Genomic DNA, 10,234 nt, shown 5'->3' on the forward strand with positions numbered 1-10,234 from the left:
GATTTTTTCCCTACATAACTTCATAGTTCGAGGGGGAAATTTTATTGACATAGAAAATGAATTGTGGGGAGAGGAATATAGATGCTCACACATATAGAATTTAGGGAAAAAACTTATCCGCACATGTATCTTAAATCACTGCAATTAATTGAAATGCTAGCATTAAAAAAAAATTAAAAAATAGGACAAACAAATTAAAATGAGAAAGTAATATTTTTAGGTACTAAAAACACACACAAAAAAAAAAGTTTTTTGTAAAAATTTTATTTTATTTTATAGGACAAACAAATTAAAACGAGAAAATAATATTTTTAGGTACTAAACACAACAAAAAAAAAAGAAAATTTTTTTTTCTAAAAAAGTATTTTATTTTATATATTAAAAAAAAAGAGACATTTTCCTTGGTATCAAGTCTACCCAAAACATGTTGACATCTAAGATAGTTGACTAGACCTACAATCCAACATAAATTAGTCAAAATTGTATCAAATTGTTTGTGGAGAACTTCTACGTTCACACATGAATATGGTACAATTAAAAACCTAAACATTACCCTCATTTCAAACTTGTACATATATAGGAAATATAGAAAGACTCGTGTGAATGCTAATTATATTTCTCCAACTATATATTATATTTTAAGGAACAAGTATGTATTGAACCTTTCAACATTTATGATCTAAAATTAAGGGAGATAATAGCTAAGGGGAAAAAGCAAGATGGCCATTTTCCTGTAAGATACGAAGAATCAAGATATATTCAAAAACCTTGCTTCTAATGGTAAGAGTGAGTAATTAAAAACTATCATCCTATCTACATATATATACTCATTTCATCATATCATTGTCCTTGATATCAATTGTTGGGCTAAAATAACGTAACATTTAATATATTATTTATATTTGGTGTGATATATATAGTGGCGGATTCAGAATTTTCATTTAGAGGGTTTAAATAATAAAAGTATAAACGTGTAAATAAGTCTTTCGGAATGGGACCCTTGAATTTTTTTGGGTTTAAAACCACAGTTTTAGCGCGTAGATTCGAACTAGGGGCGTCCAGCTTAATATTCTGGGGTCTTGCCACTGAACCATCTATTTCTATTTGTTATTGAAGGGGTTCAAAATATATGAATCTACAGGAATACGGAAAATTTATCTTATATATATCTTATATTTTTTTGCCGAGGGATGGACCCTACATGGGTCCGCCCTATACAAGATCAAGAAAATATAAGTACTCCCTCTATTTTACAAAGAATGATCTGGTTTGACTTGGTACGGAGTTTAAAAATATAAAGAATTTTTTTGAATTTTTATGGTCCTAAATTATAGTTAGATCAAATGTACAAATTGTTCTTTGATCTTGTGGCCTTAAACATGTCACGTGGAAAGTTAAAATTAAAATAATACCATAAAAAAGAAAGAGATTACTTTTTTTGAAACAGACTAAAAAAATAAAGTCATTCTTTTTGAAACGGACTGAGTAATAAATGAAGAAGGAAACAATACACAAAACAAAGAACAACCAACAAATATACCACCAAGTGGTGATATTGGACAAGAAGAAGAAGAAGAAAATGATGATGATTTTGAACTTCCAAATTGAGCAAGAGCAGAAGTTTCAAAACCTCCAAGCAAAAGACCAGCTCCATCTCCATCTCCACAGACTGGTTGAAAATAATTAATATTGTTGTGACTATATATTATTTCAAGAAATTCAAAAAAATTTCTTTGTTCTTAATTTGTTTATTCTGTCTTAAAAAGAATGCAATATAAAATAATTTAATTATAATTTTATTTTTGATTTAAGATAATAAGAATTTAGAAATTTGTGTATCTTTTTAGAATTAATTAACCGACAGAGTCCATTGGAATAGATCTTTTTAAATTTCATATTTTGAAAGTCAAATTACTTAAATTTTAATCAAAAGGGTTAAAGTATGTTTTTAACACATTAATATAAGAAAAATTATAATTTATGATACTCTTTGTTGATTTTTGATCATTAAAATTTTAATTGTAAACAATTATATTAATTCAGTTTAATTTAATTTTAAAAATCAATTAATTTAACAAAGAGTGACCCGTATCTTGCTAAGGAAAAGGTAGTAAGAATAATGGGTAGAAAACAATATATGATCCATAGGTAATAACGACATAGTCAATATAATCTCATTATAATAAAAATAACTTTTAGCTGCATTAAATATTAACACTAATAAAAAGTGTTAAAGTTTTTACCGACATTAATTAAGTGTCATTAGAATCAATGTCGCTAAAGATCTTAGAAACATATATAAAAAAATGACAATTACCGCTAAAAACATATATTTAGCGGTAATTAAATATTAAATTTCATTAATAAACATATTTTTATGATAGTGTCTCACAAAGTCAGAGCTAAAAAAATACTTTTTATATATAACTCTAAATTATTTTTGATTGACAAAAACGGAGCAAAATGAGTTCAAATAAACTAAACTTTTTTTAGACTATATAGTTATATTAAAATATCAATATCAATATATATATATATATATATATATATATATATATATATTCAAAATATTTATGTATATATGGTCATGTGAATTAGATCCAATTAAATTAAAGAACAATAATTAAAAGAAAAATCGATTACGGCACGTCTTTTCCAGTCAAAGTCAGTCAATTGTCTTACTCAAACGAAATTTACTTATTTGAATATTTTAGTAGCAACACGCTGTCACGTTTCATATATTATTTGAATATTCATTGATTTTTAAAATTACTTTTAATTTATATCTTAAAATATATATTTATTAACTAAATATTTATTCTATCTATATATCGTTATCCTAGGGGTCACAAATAGTTGGATTGGATCGGATTTGGATGATTTGAATATGGATTGAAAAAAATAATTTGAATTACAATCTATTCAAATATAATATGGAAAATATGAATTTGGTCAAATATGATTTGGGAAAAATATTTTAAACCTATTTAAAAAAAATTATTTTTAAAAAATGAAATTTACCCACCCTTACAGGATCCCCACCCCCTGGACGCTCCCGACCTTTCACCAACCTACTCCTAAAAAATTTTTATTTTCGAAAACAAAAAAAAAAAAAAATTTCAAAAAGAAAAAATTTACCCCCTTCCCCGGGTGTCCCCCGCCCTCCCCCCCCCCCCTTCCACCAAAAAGATTCTGATTTTCTAAAAAATAAAAATAAAAAATTACCCTCCCCCCACTCCCCTCCACCTCCCACCTTTCACCAACCGACTCCTAAATTTTTTTATTTTCTAAAAGTTAAAAAAAAAAAATTGTTTCATTTGTCATTAATATGGATTGAATATGAATTCTCAAGTTAACCCATTTTGTTCATATTTGTATGAACTTAAATAGGTTGAAGACCATACTAATCCATTTAGGAAAATGAAATAAAATATGAGTAATCCATTTAATTTTATATGGACAAAATAGTTTCATTTAACTTATACGAGCTAAAAATTGTCACCCCTACATTACCCTATAATTGATATTTTTATAATCTTGAACTTCTAAAATAATAATTATTTTGAAAAATTAAGACAAAAAATTTAAACAGGAGAGAGAGAAAGTAGTTGAAGTACAACCAATAAATTGACAACAATTATTCTCCTATATATTAAACTCATTGGTCCTATTGAGAAAATTCACAACACAGAGAAAAATAAAGTCAGCCAAGCTAAGTTGAGTGAAGAGAAATGAAGAGCAAGATTAGAGTTCTATTTGAATCATTTATATCATGTGGAAAATCTTTTAAAGGTATGTTGGAACATATTGAAGGTTATAATCTTTTAATTTCAACAACTTAATTTTTTTTTTTCTAAAAGTTTTAACGAAAAAAGTATTCTCTGAATCAAACTTCTTTTACTTAAAGAAACATTTATATTGCTTATATTGAAGAGGGGAAAAGTTTATCCAAATTGAATTTGGCTCCCCTCCGATATTAGATCTCTTCATTTCTCCAAGTATACTCTTATAACTTTGATAAATGTTCATTATTAGAAACAAAAGTTTTCTTCGTCATAAATTAGTGAAAATTTACGTTCATTTTTCCATCGAATCAACTCAATAGGAGCCATATTCGTTTAAATTTACATTTGAAATATTTAATTTATCATGTATTTACCATTTAGTCCATGAATTCCTGATACGAATAATTACTCTCTTATTTGTCGCTCTTTCTAATGGTTATCTATCATAGCTCAAATAATTATTACGATGAAGTTTAATGACGAAGTCAAAAATTTTATTATAAATGTTAAATAAAAATAATAATTAAAAAATCTAACATGTAGCACATGTATATATATAAAATTAAAATTTTAACCTAACTCAATGACATAATTTCTGACTAATAGATATGAAATGACATTCCTTAGTATGACTGTACACTGAATATGAGCAGCGTACACAAATGAAAGGATCCAAGATTACGTATAAATTAATATTCTTTTACTAGCAATAATTTGAAGCACATGATCCTGAACAATTATTATGAATTTAATTGTCTTAAATGTTAGGTGGGTTTATTTTTATTTTTGTCTTAAATGATAGGTAGGGTATATTTTACTCTTTTGTTCTTTTCTAAAAATAAATAATCATGAAATGACTTCTCAACTTTATTTATATTATAGCTATTTTAATTTATTTAAGACTAAGAAGGAAAGTATATTTAGGAGCGGAGTTATCTTGAACGAAGGATGATTCATTATACACTTTTTTTATATGTGATGTTTAGAAGTTAAATGTTAGATATTATAATTATCTGAGTCTGTACTATCGTGTTAGATATTATAATTATCTGAGTCTGTTGGATCGACGATAGTACACTTTTACTATTGTGAAATTCATTTTGATATACTCTCTTCAAATTTGTGTAAACTAGGAAATGACAAAGACCAAGAACCAGTCCCTCTAGATGAATCCATAATAAATGCACAAGGACAAAGACAAGAACAACATGAAGATTATGCACAAAGCCAAGGAGTACTAGTGAAAGATGAACAAAAAAATGCACAATTAGGGCAAGTTGTGAAAAATGAAGTGGAAAATGCAAAAGTAGAACAAGTAGAAAGGGTGTTTGTAATGGAATCTAGAGTAAAAATAACAACATATAGAAACATAGGAACAACTTCACAACAAGCAAAACGTTCACGCCAACGATCACCTCCTAAATTCAGGACCGGCAGCAGAGATCTTATGTGAAAAATTCAATTCCATCTAGTTTATTATTATGTATTATTTCATAATGTATTGAATTATATGGTATATTGTATTACTTTGATATGAATATACAATAATTTGATATATTGTATTGTTTCTCGACGTCGGTATACATGACATCCACAATTTGAAGGATAAACATACAACAAAAAATAGAAAAATTTATTGCTGCAAAAATATTTAATAGCAGTTGAGTTAATGTCATTCTATCAAGAGTCCTTATAGCCTGTAGCGGCGTTGATAGAGTGTTGGTTATGAATCCATATTTATTATTTGTTTGGTTGAAAACAACTTGACTCGAAATTAATCATTTCGAAATACGTCATCTATCATGCCATGATAAGTTATTATTTCATCGCGCATATTGAATAATGTATCTTGTCACTAAAGTATAAATGGTGGGATAAATAATTTAAAAACTACTTAATACTTTCAATCAAACACAAAATAAAATAATCATGTATTTAATCATAAAATTATTATACTTTATACTATGCACAAAACGACTTCTTATTTGTTGCTGTTGAATCCTTTAGTTGTTGTAAAGGACAAATATTATTAACAATAATAAACATACTCAAAATGAAGGGAAAATATAAGGTAATGTTCCGATCACTTTGATCCAAATCGATCATTATATAAAATATATTTTTTATTAATATTACATATGATAAATTAAAACAAACATTATACTTAAACTATAATATAAAATAAAAAAAACAAATAACCACCCAAACAACTTGTAATTATAGTGTTTCTTATTTGCTTGGTCAAGTATTTGTCCTGGTCATTCTTTAATCATAGTTGGGTAGATACACACATAAATAAATAAAATGTAAAGAAAATGTGAAAGAAATAATGACCATTGACATGGTAAATAATTTAATCAAATATTATTATTTAACATGTAAAGTGTTCAAATACTTAGAATTGAATATAGTTAGAGAAAATTTCCTAAATTTAAACTAAATGGGAATTGAAGAGGTAGCAAGGATTTAACGGGATATTAGGAATCCCAGCGTGATAGAGTGTTTATCAATTTTTTTATTAAATAAGCATAAATCTCATCTTATCAATTTTAAATTTTAATAAAGTAAAATTTACTAATTGATAAAAACAAAGAAAATAAAAACTAGAGAGGACTAAGTGTGTTTTACTTAAAAAAAATACTATTAACTAATTTTATTAAAAATGGTTTTGAAGATGACTCGGTTTGAAAAATCAATTAATCTTATTATTTAAAAAAAATCGATTTTCCAAATTACGGAGTCGCCACTTGATTTTTGATAAAATCAAGAAAAAATTTCAAAAGATTTAAAACAGATTAAAATCAATTGAAAAGATTCGAAGTTCAATGTACATCCCGAGAAGGTGTTAGGCCCTCGGGATGCCCGCTAACTTGCGGTTGACCGGCGATTTGACTAAAATGACTTTAATATATATTTTTTAATTTTTAACTTAGTAAGACATAGCTTTGATTTATTCTTTAATTTTTAAAATTTTTGTTTCCTTATTACTTTTAAAGGAAAACATTTTTTTTAAAAAACTTAAGGAAAATGGTGACAAAAATAAACAACAATAAGCAAATAAAGTGGTAAATTTTAAAATAATGATGATTGGCTACCATTTAGGAGATTATTAAAATCCTACCACACATTAATTAATTCAAGCAAATAATAAATAAAGAGGAGAAGAAAAATTTGAACTTGGGCCTTATTGCCCAAATTCTTTCATTTGGGCTTTGGCCCACCTGTCATAAACTAATCCTTATAATTGGGCCTTCTTTAAAACCTGCAGAAACAAATGGCCTTTGGGCCTGTTAATAAAAAAGGGGGCTGAAGGGCCCTGGCCCAATTCCCTGAAAAGAGACATAAAGTATACAAATGTATACATGCTGTATACAGCATATATATGACCCATTTGGACCTCTTGAGCCCTGCACCTTTTGAATATATATTTACCGCTACTTTTCCCTGTATTGTCTTGCGTATTTGTACCTGTATCATTTTTAAAACTTACTTAACAAGTGTATATCGTCGCCCGATAATGTATACTAATGTATACGGACTGCACCCTACGTAGGCATTGTTTGGCTAATTCCGAATTTTAATTATAATAGGCATCCCTCTACGTTCCCCTGCCAATCATATTTTTTAAGCATATATATAGTATATCGTCCCTGTATATCTGTTTATACAGGCTGTATATCAGCATTTTTTTAACTTTCTGAAGTTGAAAACTCATTCCCAGGAGCGTAATTTCCCTGTCGTCAACTCAGATTTTGAGTTCGGGCTTCCTGTGGATTTTTGACCTGTATCACAGTATACAACTGTGTATAAAATATGTATACTGCTGTATACATCTTCTTCAAATCCCTGCAACAATTTTTTCCCAGCACTGAAGCTGCTGGTCTTCCGACCCTGTAGATTAATTTCCAGAAGCTCATTTTTGTTCAACCTGTACGCCGGTTTTGAGGAGGTCTACAACTCGAAGAATACGTTTTGAGTCTTTACAGCTCAACAAGAGAATGCAACGAGTTGGAATGGAGTCCAAAACGGACTCGAGAGGATGATTTCGTATGCAAAAAAAAAAAATGATCACAAGGATTAGTAAACGAATGAGTCATTACTTAAACGATGTGGAGCTTAATTGAGATAAAGGTCACCTAAGGAGTTTTGATTTGAACCAAAATAACCAACTCTAAAGGAAAACCAAATGAACCAAGTCACAGTAGCAAAATTAATGAACAAATACCATACCAAATGAGGGCATATGCATATGCATTCGTTAACACACAATCTTCCGTGGGAGCCTAGTCATTAACCAACAATAAATCCAAAACAGGCCACATAAACAGCCAATAAAATACCACATTACTTTAGCATAGCTAGCTCTATTTAATGAAGTTATGTTATCATGTCCAAAGAAAAGTTGAAGGCTAAGGTAGGCTTGTTCCCTTAAAGGAAGGGAGGAAGAAAAACAACAAAAATTGGTGAAGATCTTTGCTAAGTAGTCACTTTGAAACAAAGGATAAATGAGTAAACAAAATCAAATAAGCCTACTTCTCAAAACATATTCATGTCTTATTCCCATATACTTGACATGAACAGCATACCATGTTAATAGACAAAACCCAAACAAGTGCAACGTGAAAGGAAGGATCACTAAACAAGTACCATATGAACAAGAAACAAAAGCGGTCTGGAACTGCATAGGATCAGTAAGTGTTTACTTTAAATTTTAATAAAGTAAAATTTACTAATTGATAAAAACTAGAGAGGATTAAGTGTTCTATGTATACATCATAATTCATAATATATGATACAATAATACAAAAATATTGAGTTTCTCCTAACTATTCGAAGGAAAAATTAGATTGGTGTGAATTAATATGCCAGGTAACATTCAAGCTATTTGTGTGATAAATCAATATATGTATATCTTTTCAACGACAATTATCTCAGATATATCGTTCATAAAATAAAGAAGAAAATCAATCTATTACTCACAAAATAAATTTTGTTCAACAATCATTGACATTGTCAGATCACTAAAATCGACTTTTTTTTTTCCTCCCCATTTTAACAAAAAAAAATGGACAATTCTCTAACAACGAGTATAAAGTAGAGAAAAAGATTATTCAATTTTCAGTCAATATTCCAACGTACTTATTTGAATATTTAAGTACTAACACGTTGTCACATAGTTTCCTAGGATTCTTGATTAATATTACTAATTTACAAAATCACATTCTTCTTATGCTTTCTATTAAAATATAATAAATAAAAAGTACTAATAAATGACAACAATTATTCTCTTGTATATATACAGAAATAATTGAGCCTTTGTGATAATTCATAATACACACAAAAAATAAAGTTAAGTGCACAGATAGGTACAAAGGAGCGATTTCCAAACTAAAAATTTCTTTTTTTAATATGTCGTTGTTGAGGCAGCGACTTAGGTTTTTTTTTAAAAATTATTTTTTGCTTTTTTTTTTTTAAAAAAAGTTTAAATAATTGTTTTTAAAAAAATCAAATCGCAGTGGTTTTTAATTAATTTTTTTTCTTTTTTTAAAAAATCAAATCGCTAAAAAAGATTTTGATTTAAAATCGCTGCCTTGGCAACAATTTGTTTTTAAAAAATAAAAAAATAATAATTAAAAAACACTGCAATTTGAATTTTTTTTCAAAAAAAAAAAATCTTTAAACTTAAAAAAAAGCAAAAAAAAAATTTTAAAAAAAATTGAACTCAAGTCGCTCCCTCAGCAGCGACATAACAAAAATATTATAAAAAAATATATTTTGAAAATCGCTCCTTCGGGAGCAATTTTGTTTAATTTTTTTTTTAAAAAAAATTAAATTTAAAAAATCGCTGTTATAGCAGTGATTTTATTTTTTTCGCCGGAAAAATTGCTACTTAGTGAGCGATTTTGCCATTTTAGTTTAAAAAAAATAATTCATATACCGTTTTGGAATTTTTATTAACATTTTTCACCCTTTAGGCTCCGAACTCATCTATTCGTGCTGGAGTGATTTTCTTAAGTTTTTAAAAGATTTTGGCATATTTTTATTTAAATTTCTTGGATTGAAGATAAAAGAAAAAATTCGCAACATTTCCGTACAAATATATATTTTTTTAAAAGGAAATATCTCGCAAATGACATTTCAAATTGCATTAGCCATTAGACAAATCTTGTGTAATGAGTTCAATTTTTTATCGCACTTATGAAATTCCCCGCTACATCCTTTCAATTTATTTTTTTTTATTATGACTAACTCGATAGAAAACTCTTATCAAATATTCTAAACGGTACATCACATGATCTGTCATTTTCAGAAAAAAGTGGTAATTATTCAAAAAATAAAAATTGTCTTTTGCTACCTTCGAAAGGCCAGTAAAGAAACAAATAAAAGATGTTGAAAATATTTGTAAGAAAGGAAATGACAAATCGAATATGTTGTATATATATTCTGAA

At 27.6% G+C, this 10,234-nt stretch overlaps 1 long non-coding RNA gene across 1 annotated transcript; it reads left to right on the top strand.

Annotated features, from left to right (window-relative positions):
• Positions 1–3,414: 3,414 nt before the first annotated feature.
• Positions 3,415–5,340, top strand: LOC101253579 (uncharacterized). Its single transcript, XR_011220538.1, has 2 exons — positions 3,415–3,792; positions 4,919–5,340. It is a non-coding gene; the product is annotated as an uncharacterized lncRNA (long non-coding RNA).
• The last annotated feature ends 4,894 nt before the right edge of the window (positions 5,341–10,234 follow it).

The sequence above is a fragment of the Solanum lycopersicum genome, chromosome 4 (assembly GCF_036512215.1).
Source record: "Solanum lycopersicum chromosome 4, SLM_r2.1".
Lineage (NCBI taxonomy): Eukaryota > Viridiplantae > Streptophyta > Magnoliopsida > Solanales > Solanaceae > Solanum > Solanum lycopersicum.